This window comes from Bubalus kerabau, chromosome 13, assembly GCF_029407905.1.
Source record: "Bubalus kerabau isolate K-KA32 ecotype Philippines breed swamp buffalo chromosome 13, PCC_UOA_SB_1v2, whole genome shotgun sequence".
Taxonomy (NCBI): Eukaryota; Metazoa; Chordata; class Mammalia; order Artiodactyla; family Bovidae; genus Bubalus; species Bubalus kerabau.
The window spans coordinates 26,386,727-26,402,662 of NC_073636.1; the positions used below are offsets into that span (position 1 = coordinate 26,386,727).

At 36.4% G+C, this 15,936-nt stretch overlaps 1 protein-coding gene and 1 long non-coding RNA gene across 2 annotated transcripts in view; both read left to right on the forward strand.

Annotated features, from left to right (window-relative positions):
• The window catches only part of LOC129625436 (uncharacterized), a 62,467-nt gene extending 59,779 nt beyond the window's left edge, over nt 1-2,688 (forward strand). Inside the window, exon 2 of the long non-coding RNA XR_008701440.1 lies at nt 1,552-2,688. This is a non-coding gene — a long non-coding RNA (uncharacterized LOC129625436). The remainder of the gene's footprint in view (nt 1-1,551) is intronic.
• Nucleotides 1-15,936, forward strand: part of GPR158 (G protein-coupled receptor 158) — a 308,597-nt gene that overhangs the window by 104,817 nt on the left and 187,844 nt on the right. The window lies entirely within an intron of this gene.

The window sequence follows — 15,936 nt, forward strand, 5'->3', positions numbered from 1 at the left end:
AGTAGTTTGCACTCTTCCTCTGTTACCCTTTCTAATTTACTCAATAAGGATTACAATAGAAAAATCATTGCCAATCCCAGTGGATGTGGTTCAGGTCTTATGTTAAGGTATCTGGCATTGTTGCTCTGCCTTGAAACTTTAGAGACTCCTGATTCTTCCTCTGTGTGTCTGTTCCTTTTAACAGGAGGTGCTGAATATCTCTATCCCTCTAAGGTTAAAATTTAGCTGTTTATTTTCCACACCTGTGTTAACACTGGAGCTTCTCCTAAACTACCTTTATCATCTGGTCATGGGTCATGCAGGCCTGAATACTGAGCCATCCTTGACTTTTTCTTCTTCATCCTTCAGACCCAGTCAAACATAAAACTCTCCTTTTTATCTTTATTTCCTTAAATCCACATCCTTTTTTACAAAATTTTCATTAACCATTCAATACCTAATCTTGTTTTATGTGTGTTCCTGTTTAAAGACACTTTATTTAGCATATTTGTAGTAATTCACTAACATTGAACTCATGGCCAATAGCACTATGCCTCATGCCTGAACCAAGGTTATCTGACACATAAGGCACGTTATATCATAACCTTCTTGAGCTTAGGAACACTAGAAGGCACTTCAGCACTATGCTTGGGACACAAAATCACCAACAAAAAGCTCAAAAAATGTGAAAAACATGGCACTTCATAAGCCACAAAAAGGACACTTGTCTATAATATGAGAACTGAAGAAGTTAGAGTGAATATTTGTATCTGTTTCTGTGTTCAGTCTGTTGCACTATTTTTTCTGGTTGAGCTGTATGAAGATTATCTGACCTCATACAGGTATATAGTTGGAAAACAAAGAAAATCTTAGTAACATTTTCAGAGAATTGTAGATGGTCTCCTTTATACTCCAAAACATGATTGTGGTAACTGCTTAATGCTATTTCTAACATGGAGTCTAAAACCATTTACTTTTATGATATATTACGTTAAAAACCCATTACTGTATCTTGCAGCTTGAATGAATCTTATAGCCGTGCAAAGTTCCCTGGTGGCTCAGATGGTAAAGCATCGGCCTACGATGTGGGAGACCTGGGTTTGATCCCTGGGTTGGGAAGATCCCCTGGAGAAGGAAATGGCAGCCCACTCCAGTACTCTTGCCTGGAAAATCCCATGGACGGAGGAGCCTGGTAGGCTACAGTCCATGGGGTCACAAAGAGTTGGACATGACTGAGCGAATTCACTTTCACTTTTATAGCCATGAATGACTTTGTACATATGTAGTAGAGATATTGTTTCATTAATTTATGCAAATATTCTAAATGTTAATACTCTTCATTAGAAAATATTAAAGTATCACATTTGTTAAAATTACCAATGATCTCATCAGAAAAGGCTTTAATTATTGGGAAGCTGTCAAACTCATGGTGGTAAATATAAGATTTCTAAAACTTGAATTTTGTCATCGGCAGCAAATCTTGCCAGTTGTTTTCCTTGAAGTTCACTGTATGCACTTTCTAAAAAATGTCTGCCAGATATCCAATCTGAATAACTATCATTTATCTGTCAGTTTTTCTTTCAGGGGAAATGGTGTTCCATGAAATAAGTGCTAAGTCAGCTCACAACTGAAACAATTGTACAAGTGGTTTTACTTGAGACAAACATTATAATTTGGTGTGCAGCATAAATACTTCATGCATACTTTCCTCATCACACTGAATATTAAAAAGAAGTGTACTCAAGGATTGAGACTTAATAACATTAATATTTCTTGTCACTGGATTAAGGACATTCTTAAGTGAAATTGAAAATTTTTTTCTTCTTGTGCCTGACAGTAAAGAAAACAGTAACTAGTAGTAAAGTTTGGTGCCTTTGCCTTGATTCATGCTAAGATGCCAGCAGTTTTAACATCTGTGCTTTTGCACCATCAGTTCCAGTATCAATACAGTAGAAAAAGCTAATAACGTCTTAGGATTATTGGAGGAAAAGCTTTGACATTGCCAACCCCCTTCAAAGAGTCCTGGGAATCACCTGCGGTTTTTAGACCACACTGTAAGAACCACTGATCTAATAGATTTTTCTTTTCTAATTGCTTTTATTATTGGTCCCACTATAGTATTAAATAGTAGTGGAGAAAGTGAGTGCCTGTATCTTGCTCCTAATCTTAAGAGAAATATCTTTTGTGTTTTTCTGTTAAGATACTGGTTTTAAGACCAAGATTTACATATTTTATTATGTTGAAAAATACGTATCAATTCCTGTTTTCCTGGGTGTTTTTAAAATCAGAACCAGATGTTAAATTTTGCTAAAATATTTTATTTTTTCTTTTGTGATCTAAAGCAATAAGTCAGTAATTTTCTCCTCAGATGCTTTATTATGTAGTATTATATTAATGGACTCCTTAATTCATTAATATATTTCTTGGAATAAATCTCCCTTGGTCATGATGTGTAATATCTTAATGTAGCATTAGATTGTTGGATTTAGTTTGTTAGTATTTTATTTTTATAATGATACTGATGTGATATCTGTAATTTTTTGTACTTGTATTTATAGATTTAGGTTGTAATGTTATACTTGCTTTACACAAAGAATTTGAAAGATTCATTTCATATTTTGTGCTTTGGAATAACTTATGTGGCATGGGGATGATCTGGTCTTTTAAAGTTTGGTAGACTTCTCCAATGAAACCATCAGGGCCTGGAGATATTTAGTTGGGAATTTTCTTAAAATTTTCTTTATTTATGAGTTGTAACTGTCTTTTAAAACATTGTAGTACTAATTGGATAAAACTTTTGAACTGTGTTTTCTTCGGAAATTATTCATTTCATGTAAGTTTTCAAATTTATCATAATAAAAATTTGCATCTATGTGTTTTATTTTTCAATTTTGAATGCTATTTTCTTCTTCGTTGTGTTTTATGTTTGCCTTCTCCTCCCACTTTTTAAAAGTATTTTTTTCACTTGTTCAAGGAACCAGTATTTTGATTTATTATTTAGATCAATGTTTTTCTTTTTTCCACCTCATTGATTTTTGTGCTTATCTTTATTATTTCCCTTACTTTGCTTCTTCTGGTTTAGTTGTTTGTTTTCTGGCTTTTCTAGCACATTTATTTGTATTCTTTTGTTCTCATTAACAAAAGTGCTTAAAACTGTACGTTTTTCACCCACTGTTTTAAGTGTATTTGATAACGCATAGTATTTTTATTAACATTATCTTTAGAAATTCTCAAATTGCTATTTTTTTCTCTTCCATCCAAGAGTTATTTATTTATTTTTTTAAATTTTATTTTATTTTTAAACTTTACATAACTGTATTAGTTTTGCCAAATATCAAAATGAATCCGCCACAGGTATACATGTAGTAAAGGTTTTTTTTTTTCTCCTTAATGTTCAGAAGGTAGGGCTTTTTATATTTTATTATTAATGTCTATTTTACTGTTTTTCCCAGAAAATGAAAACATTTTTTTTTAATACTTCTATTTTATGAAATGTACTCAAGCTTTCAGTATGACTCATATATGGTAAGCTTGTGATTATTTCACATAATCTTAAGATAAAGGATTTGTGTTTATTTCTTAGTGCTATTATAACAAAGTGTCATAAACTGCATGGCTTAAAACAACACAAATTTATTCTGTCACAGTTCTGGAAGCTGAAAGTTCATAATCAAGGTGATGGAAAGGCAGTGATCCCTCTGAAATCTATAGTGATGACTCCTTCCTTGCCTCTTCCTCGTTTCTTATGGTTTTACAGCAGTCTTTGGTGTTTCTTGGCTTGTGGCTACCACACTTCAATCTCTGCCTCTGTCTTCACATACTGTTCTTCTTTCTTGTGTCTCTGTTTCCTCTCCTCCTCTTATAAGGATACCAGTTATATTGGATAAGTTCTACCTTGACTCTGTATGACCTCATCTTAACTTGATAACACCACCAAGACCCTTTTTCCAAATAGGGATATATTCATAAGAACTGATGATGAGGATTTCCATATATCTTTCTTGGAGACACAGTTCAACCCCTAACAGTTTATCTTATGGCCACCCTAAATTCATATACTTTCTATATGCATAATATGTTCACCTAATCACACTGTCCCCCTCATTCTAGCATTAACTTGAAGTCCAAAATGTCATCTTAAGTATCATCAATGCAAAGAGTCCCAAATATTATCACCTAAATCATCTGAATCGGTTATGAGGAGACTCAGAGTATGAATTCCTTTTTATGGAAAATGAGTTTTCTGCTTCCAGAATGCAGTGGTAGAGCATCCATAAGATAAACATTTCTATTCCAAAAAGGGGGCAGTTAGAAAGAATAAAAGAATAGCAGGTTCCAAGCAAGATGATAACTCAGTAGGGCAAGTTGAGTTTCAGGGCCATAGAATAATTACATGTGACTGGATTCCCTGTCCTCTGGGATGGCTGGAATGGTAGGCTTGTTCTGGACCCATCCGTGTAGTGGTCTTATTCTCTTGGGTCTACCTTCGACTCCAGGCCTCTGCATCTGTGGCTCTGCCCTCAAAGTCGTTCTTCCTTCACCAAGATAGGGCTAATTTCTATATACTTTTTATATATTTTCTTCCACTCTTCTCTATGGTTTCCATAGATAAGCTCATACAATAGAGGAAAAAAGCAAAAAGAAAGGAGAATAGGGAAAAGGAGAAAGAATTAGGGAATAAAACCTGTGATTGGAATTCAGCATGTATTATTCATTCAAAGGTATGGAAAGAAGAAAACCTTGACTGAAGTACATGCAGGACCATTCTACTTTATGTCTGTGGGTGCATACCATATATACACACAATATGTATAAAAGAGATAACTAATGAGAACCTGCTGTACAGCACAGGGAACTCTTAATGTTCTGTGGTGACCTAAATGGGAAGGAAATCCAAAAAAGAAGGTCTATATGTATCCGTAGAGCTGATTCACTTCGTTGTATAGAAGAATGAAGCTGTACCCCAATTTAAAAAAAGATCTTAAGAACCACTCCCCCCAAAAGCCCGGTATCCTGAAGCCTTGATTCAGAGTCACCCAGATAACCTGATTTTATTGACTTCTTCAGTTTTTCTATGGCCTTAAGTATTTGCTAGCATAATGCCGCACAAACAGCTAATATATTGGTGTGCTAAGCAGCATTTCTGCTGTCAGCAGTGCAGCAGCAAATGAAGTGCCTCACGAGGGAACTGTTGAATTAAATGGTACACACTGGACTGGCTTGGTTCTCTCTCATTTTGGAATGACTTCACCTTCTCCATTCCCAAGCGAGAAAAAAACTCCTTCCATCTGTGCTAGACTTGCATTCTGAAGGGATTTGGGGATTTATGATTCTTAGGCATGGAAGACAGGAGCAGGGAGGCACTAGCTGAAGGTAAATCACCACACTGACTTTTAGAACTGTTACTATTGACTAGGGAGTTAATTGCCTGTGTACTTCATTTTTAACTATTGGGCTTAACTGGAAACTGACCAGTTGACAAAACTACACTAAAGCTAGAAGAGAATAAAAGAAAAGGGTGAAGAAAAGAGATTGAAACTCAGAATGCATTTTCAGAATTTCTTGAACCAAAGATTTAAAAAATGACAGTGTTGGTAGTGTGTTGTATCGGTAATGCTAAAGTGTATATAATTTTTCCTTATAATTTGGTTAGGATACTGGGTCTGAGAGTTAATTCACTTGAAATGTTCCTAAATGAGAAGGCACTGGTTCTTGTCTTGATAATAAAGGAAGAGAAATACATGCAGACAGGTGTTGGATACCAGGGAATCTTCACAATTTTTATTCTAAAACCAACCTGTGGCAACGTTTAGAACTATGGTTCTAATCTCAGATTTAGAGAGACTAGGGCCTGTTGATAATCTTTATTTATTTTAGTAGGAAATTGTTGGGATACATCAATAATAGTGCCTTATTAAATATATGTTCCACTTTGTAAATATTTGCTACCTAATGTTTATTGGAATATTTCGTTAGTCTCTGGAAAGCTTGACAAATATATTGATAGCATTACATAATCTTTAATGATTTATAAGCTAGTATGTCTAGTAAACCAATGAAAGCTATTATATTTTTTCAGAAATGAAGCAATTAATGTAGCATACTAAATAAAAATATAAATATTTTATTCATCTTAATTTAGTAATAATTGCATACATGACTTCTTTCTCTTTGCCATTCCCTAGCTCACTGGAAATGTTAGGATCATTCTACCTTGTACTTGGGTGGAAATGCTTATGAATTAGTTTTGCTTTGTTGTAATAATATGGCTACTAAAGTGCATTCTGTTTCCTTTACTCAGCCTACTGTGCAGATATTCAGTGGTTTTCAAACTTTAAGATTTGAACTTGTTAATCCAGCTCCTGGATCCCCTGTGTTTCTCACTGTGTGTCTCTTCTAAAGTACAGCCCTAGAGGACGGGCATCATCCAGCCTGCTCTTTTCTTAAAGATACAGAATGGTCTAGCATCTGTGTTTATTCCCTTTAACTTTTAAAAACCTTTCTCTTCTTGCTGAGCTATTCTTTCACTTCTCATTTCTATTCCAGACACTTCCCCTCTTTTTATAGTTGTCCCCTATAGTAATGACTCACATTTATTAAAACTAGAATTTTTATGGTTGCTGAAAAAGCACAGAAGCAAAGCTATGTATCCTGGAATTTAGCATAAGACAACTCATGTTTGGGGAGGCATCTCAATGTTTCTTTCTGCTCCTTGGACAGTACTGATAGCTATATAAAAGAGATGGATCAAAATCAAAGAGCACCAGCCTGCCTGAGGGATACCATACAGGATTTTTAGTCTAGTGAGATTGATCCTACTGTATCTCTGATAAGATGATGCTTAGAAATTAGATCCTGGGAATGTTTAGAAAACAGTTAAAGGCCTGTGCTGTTGGGGTTGAGTTTTACTTTCTGATATCCTTCTTTCCTTCATAGATGAAGCCAGGTTGACTCAATGCTAAGGTGTTCAGTTTGACTAATTGATGTCTGAATAGTTAAGACCTTAACCTAGCTTTTGGGAAAACATCATTCTTTTAATTACCAAAGATAATCAAGCAGAAAGAATGGTGTCCAGCAGTCTACATCATATTGGAAGGACATCATACAGTCACATTCCATGTTTGGTCCTTTATTGAATGCCCAAATTAGGATAAATAGTAATATAATAATAACTGTTTTAAAAAATTTTTACAACAGTACCATCTCTCTACTGGGTAAAGACTGCTTTCAGATCTGCCTCGGAAAAGAAGACCCTCTTTTCTTAGGGTTTAGCATGACACATTTAGCTATATTTTCAGTAACTTTTTTTCTTTACTGACTTATTTCTTGTATTCAAGTTAATTAGACAAATATCATACTTTTCTACCAACTAGTGTTGTTTGGTGTGATCTACTGGCTTGGATCTTAATTACAGGTGAAGATGAACAAGAGACTTCCATTTATGAACCCATTGCAGAAAAGCAGACTGATTTAAACAGTACTACAAGAGGTGTGATAACACATTAAAACATGTAGGAAATAGCATGAGCCCTGTTGTTGATTAGTTGCTCAGTTGTGTCCCACTCTTTTGAGACCCCATGGACTATAGCCTATCAGGTTCCTCTGTCCATGGGGATTTCCTAGGCAAAATTATTGGAGTGAGTTGCCATTTCTTTCTCCAGGGGATCTTCCCGATCTAGGGAATGAACCTTCATCTCCTGCATTGGCAGGTGGATTCTTTATCACTGAGCCACCAGGGAAGCAACATGAACCTTAAGAAAGACTAAAAGCAGTGATTGAAGAGAAATTGCCATCACTGTCCATGGTTTTTGTTAGTATTTCTGGCCTGTTTCATTTCAGGCTCTGCACTCCACGTTAGAGACTTGGGTCATACAGGCTGCGTGTTCTCCATAGTTTAGAATGTGACATGATTTTGAGAAGAACCCATTTTTATCAAGGTTCAAAAAAGATCCTTTGCTCTCTCTGGGATTTGGCTCAAGATAATGTGTGGAAGTGGCAGAATAGAAAAAATGACTGGCAATAAGTTGAATTTTGAAAGTTACATAGAGGTGTATGTTTGAAATACTCTCTATTAAAAAGTTAAAATAATATAAAAACAAAAAATAGAATCTAAAAAATTATAAAAAAAGGAAAAAGTCTTTTGTTTGTTTGTCTTTTTTGGCTGTGTCACTTGGCTTGTGGGATCTTAGTTTCCTGACCAGGGATTAACCCCAGGCACTTGGTAGTGAAAGTGCCAAGTCCTAACCACTGGATCACCAGGGAACTCCCCAAAAAAGTCCTTTGTTAACATATGGTGTCCAAGGGTAAGAAGTATGTATTAATACATATAGTTTTGTGGTTTTAAACTTAAAGAGATTCATAGAATGCCTTTATCAGAATCATCTGGGGCTCCTCTCTAGAGATTCTGATTCAATAGACCTGGGAAGGGAAACAACTTTCTGGGGATTCTGATCTGCTGACATGTTTGGGAACCACTGCCATTGTTAACTGGCTAGATTATGCCATGAGTTTCATGAACTCATTATGCCATGAAAGTCATTTGGAAAAAACCAGATTTTGATGAAGATATAAAAAAAATACAGAAAATGGTAACATTGGTGAAGTTGACACAGCACTTTTTCAGAGTTGACAGCCTCTGGTGTTGGTTTCTTTGGAATGAGATCTAGTGATAAATCATAGAACATTAGAGCTGAAATCTTACTTAGATATCTCTTGTCCAGTCTCTTCACTTTATAGACCAAAATTATTGTCATTCAGTTTTGTTTTTTTTTTATGAGTAAACAGTGTGGGCAAGCAGGAACACATTAGAATTTTTACCTTTGCTTATTAAGGATTGTCTTAATGCAGAATGGTTTGTCTTTTTACCTTTGCTTATTAGTCATTTTCTTAATGCAGAATGGTTTGAATGCTCACACTTGTGCATATAGTCTTTCTCTAGGTTGTTTTTTTCAGGTGTATCAGTGGTTCTCAAGTTTAATATGTAAAAGAATTATTACACAAAGTAATATATACATACCTATATAATATATTTAAGGCAGATTTAAAGAGATTTCTTAATTTTAATTATGTAACATTTGACTACAGGTCATTATAGAGCTCATCCCCAAGCTCTCTGTAAGATGTGAGTGCTGTAGAAAAATACCTGTCTCAGTATAACTAGGGCTTCTCAGGTGGCTCAGTATTAAAGAACCCACCTGCCAATGTAGGAGATGTGGGTTCAGTCCCTAGGTTGGGAGGCTCATCTGGAGAAGGGAATGGAAACCCACTCTAGTATTCTTGTCTGGGAAATCCTATAGGTAGAAGGAACTTGGCGGGCTGCAGTCCATGGGGTCACAAAAGAGTCAGACATGGCTTACCAATTAAACAATAACACTATAATTAAGTGATTGGGCATGATACAGTGGGGAAAGGAGAGTAACTGAAAATTAATAGTCCTTCAAGAAGAAAAGGATAATTACTTCCTAGTTTCTAAATTCCCTCCAAAATGAAAAGAGGCCAAAGACATATTAACTAAGCACAGAAGCAGAAGTTATATATTTTGCTCTCAAAGGACATGGTGGTGGTTCTCTTTTGCTAAGAGAGGGTAGTGCTAACCATCTAATTGTAGGGCAATTTCCTGGAACTTTGACAGAAAGAAAATGACTGGACAGAGCTCCTTACTTGACACCATTTGGGTTTAGTGTTACCCTGATCCAAGTGCAGACAGCCCATACACAGCCTCCTCCCTGTATGCCTGACAGTGTTGCTCAGGTGTTGCTTTACTTTTTAAACCTGTACATTACAGTTCAAGTAGAATATGATTCCTGTGGAGGAAATGCATTAGTTTCACTTATAAAAACATTTCAAGAGAGTGATTTCCTACTAGAAATCCAAGGGAGTATTTTACCTCTAAAAAGCTAAAATGGAAATTACTGAAAGGACTGTAGGAAATGATGACTAGAAGTGGGGATTATGTCAAGTTTATGTCAAGGGGATTTATGTCAAGTTTTGGCAAATAAAATAATACCCCTGAAGTTTAGATATTGAACTAGTCACTTTGTGGCTAGCTAAGTGTTTCTATGAATTTAAACAGAGTATATTATGAGTAGAATTTGGAAGAAGTATTAGAATAAGAACCAAAAATTAAATTCACTGTGAACTTGTTCTGTTATTGCCATTTACCCCAAATCTATAATGATCAATTTTCACCTACTAGAAACACAGCCTCTTCTACTTTGTTCTGTCTCCTATCATGGTGAAGCTTCAGTGCATCTGACAAAAGAATTGGCAGCTGGATATGCAAAAACTGCCATAACAGGTCAGTTTCAGTTTTAGATAAACAGTGCGGTTTCTTTTGTACTGTGTAACCAGAGCCAGAATATACAGTATCTGAAAGAAGCAAGATCTGTGTGAGAACTTGAGCCTTGAGTCAGGCCTGAGTTCCAGTTCTGTAGAGCTGGGTTACCTCAGGCCTTTGGCTTCTATGAGACCAGTTCTTCTTACAAAGTAATGTGACTCTTTCAATTCTGGTTTCCTCGGTATGTATGCCCAGCAGTGGGATTGCTGGGTCATAAGGCAGTTCTATTTCCAGTTTTTTAAGGAATCTCCACACTGTTCTCCATAGTGCCTGTACTAGTTTGCATTCCCCCAACAGTGTAAGAGGGTTCCCTTTTCTCCACACCCTCTCCAGCATTTATTGATTGTAGACTTTCGGATCACAGCCATTCTGACTGGCATGAACTGGTACCTCATAGTGGTTTTGATTTGCATTTCTCTGGTAATGAGTGATGCTGAGCATCTTTTCATGTGTTTGTTAGCCATCTGTATGTCTTCTTTGGAGAAATGTCTATTTAGTTGTTTGGCACATTTTTTGATGGGGTCATTTATTTTTCTGGAATTGAGCTGCAGGAGTTGCTTGTATATTTTTGAGATTAGTTGTTTGTCAGTTGCTTCATTTGCTATTATTTTCTCCCATTCTGAAGGCTGTCTTTTCACCTTGCTTATAGTTTCCTTTGTTGTGCAGAAGAATTTAATTTTAATTAGGTCCAATTTGTTTATTTTTGCTTTTATTTCCAATATTCTGGGAGGTGGGTCATAGAGGATCCTGCTGTGATGTATGTCGGAGAGTGTTTTGCCTATGTTCTCCCCTAGGAGTTTTATAGTTTCTGGTCTTACCTTTACATCTTTAATCCATTTTGAGTTTATATTTGTGTATGGTGTTAGAAAGTGTTCTAGCTTCATTCTTTTACAAGTGGTTGACCAGTTTTCCCAGCACCACTTGTTAAAGAGATTGTCTTTTCTCCATTGTATATTCTTGCCTCCTTTGTGAAAGATAAGGTGTTCATAGGTGTGTGGATTTATCTCTGGGATTTCTATTTTGTTCTGTTGATCTATATTTCTGTCTTTGTGCCAGTACCATACTGTCTTGATGACTGTGGCTTTGTAGGAGAGCCTGAAGTCAGGCAGGTTGATTCCTCCAGTTCCATTCTTCTTTCTCAAGATTGCTTTGGCTATTCGAGGTTTTTTGTATTTCCATACAAATTGTGGAATTATTTGTTCTGCTGCTGCTGCTGCTGCTAAGTCGCTTCAGTCGTGTCCGACTTTGTGCGACCCCATAGACGGTAGCCCAGCAGGCTCCCCTGTCCCTGGGATTCTCTAGGCAAGAACACTGGAGTGGGTTGCCATTTCCTTCTCCAATGCATGAAAGTGAGAAGTGAAAGTGAAGTCGCTCAGTTGTGTCCGACTCTTAGTGACCCCATGGACTGCAGCCCACCAGGCTCCTCCATCCATGGGATTTTCCAGGCAAGAGTACTGGAGTGGGGTGCCATTGCCTTCTCCTAGCTCTGTGAAAAATACCGTTGGTAGCTTGATAGGGGTTGCATTGAATCTATAGATTGCTTTGGGTATTATACTCATTTTCACTGTATTGATTCTTCCGATCCATGAACATGGTTTATTTCTGCATCTATTAGTGCCCTCTTTGATTTCTTTCACCAGTGTTTTATAGTTTTCTATATATAGGTCTTTAGTTTCTTTATGTAGATATATTCACCGAGGAAACCAGAATTGAAAGAGACACATATACCCCAGTGTTCATCGCAGCACTGTTTATAATAGCCAGGACATGGAAGCAACCTAGATGTCCATCAGCAGATGAATGGATAAGAAAGCTGTGGTACATATACACAATGGAGTATTACTCAGCCATTAAAAAGAATACATTTGAATCAGTTCTAATGAAGTGGATGAAACTGGAGTCTATTATACAGAGTGAAGTAAGCCAGAAAGAAAAATACCAATACAGTATACTAGCGCATATATATGGAATTTAGAAAGATAATAACGATAACCCTGTATGTGAGACAGCAAAAGAGACACAGATGTATAGAACAGTCTTTTGGACTCTGTGGGAGAGGGAGAGGGAGAGGGAGAGGGTGGGATGATTTGGGGGAATGGCATGGAAACATGTATAATATCATATAAGAAACGAATCGGCAGTCCAGGTTCGATACAGGATACAGGATCCCTGGGGCTGGTGCACTGGGATGACCCAGAGGGATGGTACGGGGAGGGAGGTGGGAGGGGGGTTCAGGATGGGGAACACATGTATGCCTGTGATGGATTCATGTTGATGTGTGGCAGAACCAATACAATATTGTGAAGTAATTAGCCTCCAATTAAAATAAATAAATTTAAATAAAAAAAAAACCAAAGTGATATGAATATTACCTTCTTTACTACCACATAAAGCTCTTGTGAATTCCCTCTGCTATACAGTAGAACTCTACTCAGTGCACTGTGGTGATCTAAATGGGAAAGAAATCCAAAAAAGAGGGGACACACACATACACACACAGAGCTGATTCACTTTGCTATACAGTAGAAACACAATATTGTAAAGCAGCTATACTCCAATAAAAATTAAAAAAATAAATTCAAGGGGACTTCCCTGGTGATCCAGTGGTTAAGAATCCGCCTGCCATTGCAGGGGACACAGTATTGATCCCAGCAAGATCCCACATGCTGCAGAGCAGCTGAGCCCCTGCGTCACAACTGCTGAGCCTGCACACCTAGATCCCATGCTCCAACTGCATCAAGAGAAGCCACTGAAATGAGAAACCAGTGCACTGAAATGAAGAGTACCCCCACTTGCCACAACTAGAGAAAGCCCACCTGAAGCAAAAAAACCCCAGTGCAACATTAATTTAAAATTAAAAAAAATAAATTCAAGCAGAAAAAAAAAGTTCTTGTGAGGATAACATGTGATACTGGATGCAAAATGAAAAGTACAAGAGTAATATGAAATGAGATTTTTGACTCACTGCTTTTATGTTTTTGACTTTTCCATCCTCAGCATCTTTTTTTTTTTCCAAAAATTTTAAAAAGTTAAAATCCTGTCATATGTATCTTCTTCCCAGATATGCAAGTCAGGGAATGGGCAGAAATTGGTATGAAGTGGAGGGAAGGCCAGCCTTGGAGGAGCTGTCCCGTGGTGAACAGCTGGCTAGATAGAAAAGGCAAATCTTTTATTTTTAAAATAATCTTTCTTCATATTATTTTTAGAGGAAATTCTGGACAAATATCTAGAAATACTTGGAAATTTGTTCAAGTAGTACAGGTAATTTGCTTATTCAGGATATAAGTGCAGTCTGCAGATTTTGGCAGTGTTTTATTTCTAGAATAATCCAACATACGCTTTTGAGTTAGTACCGAACAGAGAGAAGAAGCTAGTGCTATACTTGGATTTTTTTTGGCATAAATACATGATTTACTAATGGCTGAAACTTGGTTAGATGCCAAAGAAGGAACTACATTCTTATTATTAATATTTCATTAGTCACTAATAGGTTTTTTGCATAGAAATAGCAGTTCCTAGTGTTAAGAGAAGGCAATGGAACCCCACTCCAATACTCTTGCCTGGAAGATCCGTGGACAGAGGAGCCTGGTAGGCTGCAATCCATGGGGTCGCTAAGAGTTGGACACGACTGAGCGACTTCACTTTCGCTTTTCTCTTTCATGCATTGGAGAAGGAAATGGCGGCCCACTCCAGTATTCTTGCCTGGAGAATCCCAGGGATGGGGGAGCCTGGTGGGCTGCCGTCTATGGGGTCACACGGAGTCGGACACGACTGAAGCGACTTAGCAGCAGCAGCAGTGTTATGAAATGATGTAATAACAGTTCCTTTTGTTAATGTTATAAATGATGGAATATTGTTTTTATAAATAGCTTAACTTTTAAATTTTATTCATGAATCTGACCTGAAGCATCCCAACATGGTAACTAAACTATTTCCTAGCCTATATATTACATTAAAAGTTCCACTAATACTGCTTTATGGCCCTGTGGAATTTTTCTAAACACAGGAGTGTGTTTCTAAACACAGAAGTGTAGCCTTGTTATGGTGTTTTGTCCAGTAGCTAAGACCTTCTCTCTAGATAATTCTTTGCCTCCCTGTCTCAGGAGTTGCAGAGTCTGAAGAAAGGCTATTCTATTAAGCTCTTCTCTTGAAGCTTCTAGAACCATATTATCATTTTCTTTATAGTCTACTGATAACTCAGTACCTTGGTTGTATCAAGTGTGCTTCTCTGAGACTAAGTCATTGTAGTATTTAAAAAATTTGATATGCATCAAGAATTAATTTACTATATTGAGTGCCTTTAATATTTTAAAATTTCCAGTCACAAATAAGGCTAAATGACTCCACCATTTACTAGTTATGTGACCTTGGGAAGTTTAAAGAACTTTTCTGTGATTCTATTCCATTGTTGGTAAAAAAAAAAAAAAGAAAGAAAAAGAAAAAAGGAAATAACAGTACTACCTAAAAGATTTGTTGGAAAGTTTTAATAAGAGTTCCTTACATTTAAGTGCTGAGCACAGCACAGATTAAACACTTGATAAAAATTAGCTGTCATTGTTATTATTATCATATGTGAAGATCAGTTATTATCATGGTACTGTTATAAAAGATATGGATATTGGAGCTATATTTGTATTTCCTCAAATATTGAATGGGCATATGTTTTAAAAAGTGAATCATTGTATTTATCATGTTTACCCATCTCATAAAAATAAGATTCAAAATGTGGATAAGCCAGTCTGTACTTGAATTTTTATATTTGAACTCTATAATTCTGTATACTTTGTTTTGTAAGACAAGAAAAATGCATAGATAATAGAATCAGAGAGAACATTTTAAAATTAGTAGCACTGCAAACACTTCAAATGATGCCAAAGAACCATTTATGTTGTTCTTCCTTAATTGTGACTCAGTCAGCTATTATAGTAGATGGTTTTGGTTGCCACCCCAACAACCATCCATCTTCCCCTCTTCCTCTTCCTTGTTAGCACAGTTCTAATGCTGTTCAGGTATCTGCTTGTCTCTCGGTGACTCAGAGTTAGATACTGATACAACTTATCCAATTTAGTATACCCTCCTAGTCCCCTTGCTGGTAATTGATTTAAGCAACAGCGTGTTGTAAAGCTGTAACTAATGAAAGGGAGAAAAAATCTGCTGGAGGGATTCTGAGAAATGTTTTATTTGCTCTAAAAGGAGAAAGCTCTCCTTTCCTGTTTCTGGACACTGTGATGCTTGGGACTGTCATAGGCATCCTGTGATCATGAGGTCATAAGCTTCAAGACAGAATTGATAACGTGGAGATGGCAAAGCAGTAAGATGAAGCTAAACTTGGGTCCTTAAAGATGATTTTAAAGTATTGAATTAACCAACATTGGAATTGCCAACCTCTTGAGTTCTTTTGTAAGGTAATAAATTCCTTCTTGGTGTCATTTAGTTGACTCAGGGTTTTCCGATAAAAGCTAAAAGCATCCTAAATAATAAAAGCATCCTAAATAACATTAGCTAAAAGCTTCCTAAATAATATTACTCATTGTATATTTTTATTTTCTTGTAATACCATGTAAAAATTATGTAAATGGAAAATATAAGCAATTTATAACTATGTGGAATTCTGTGGATGC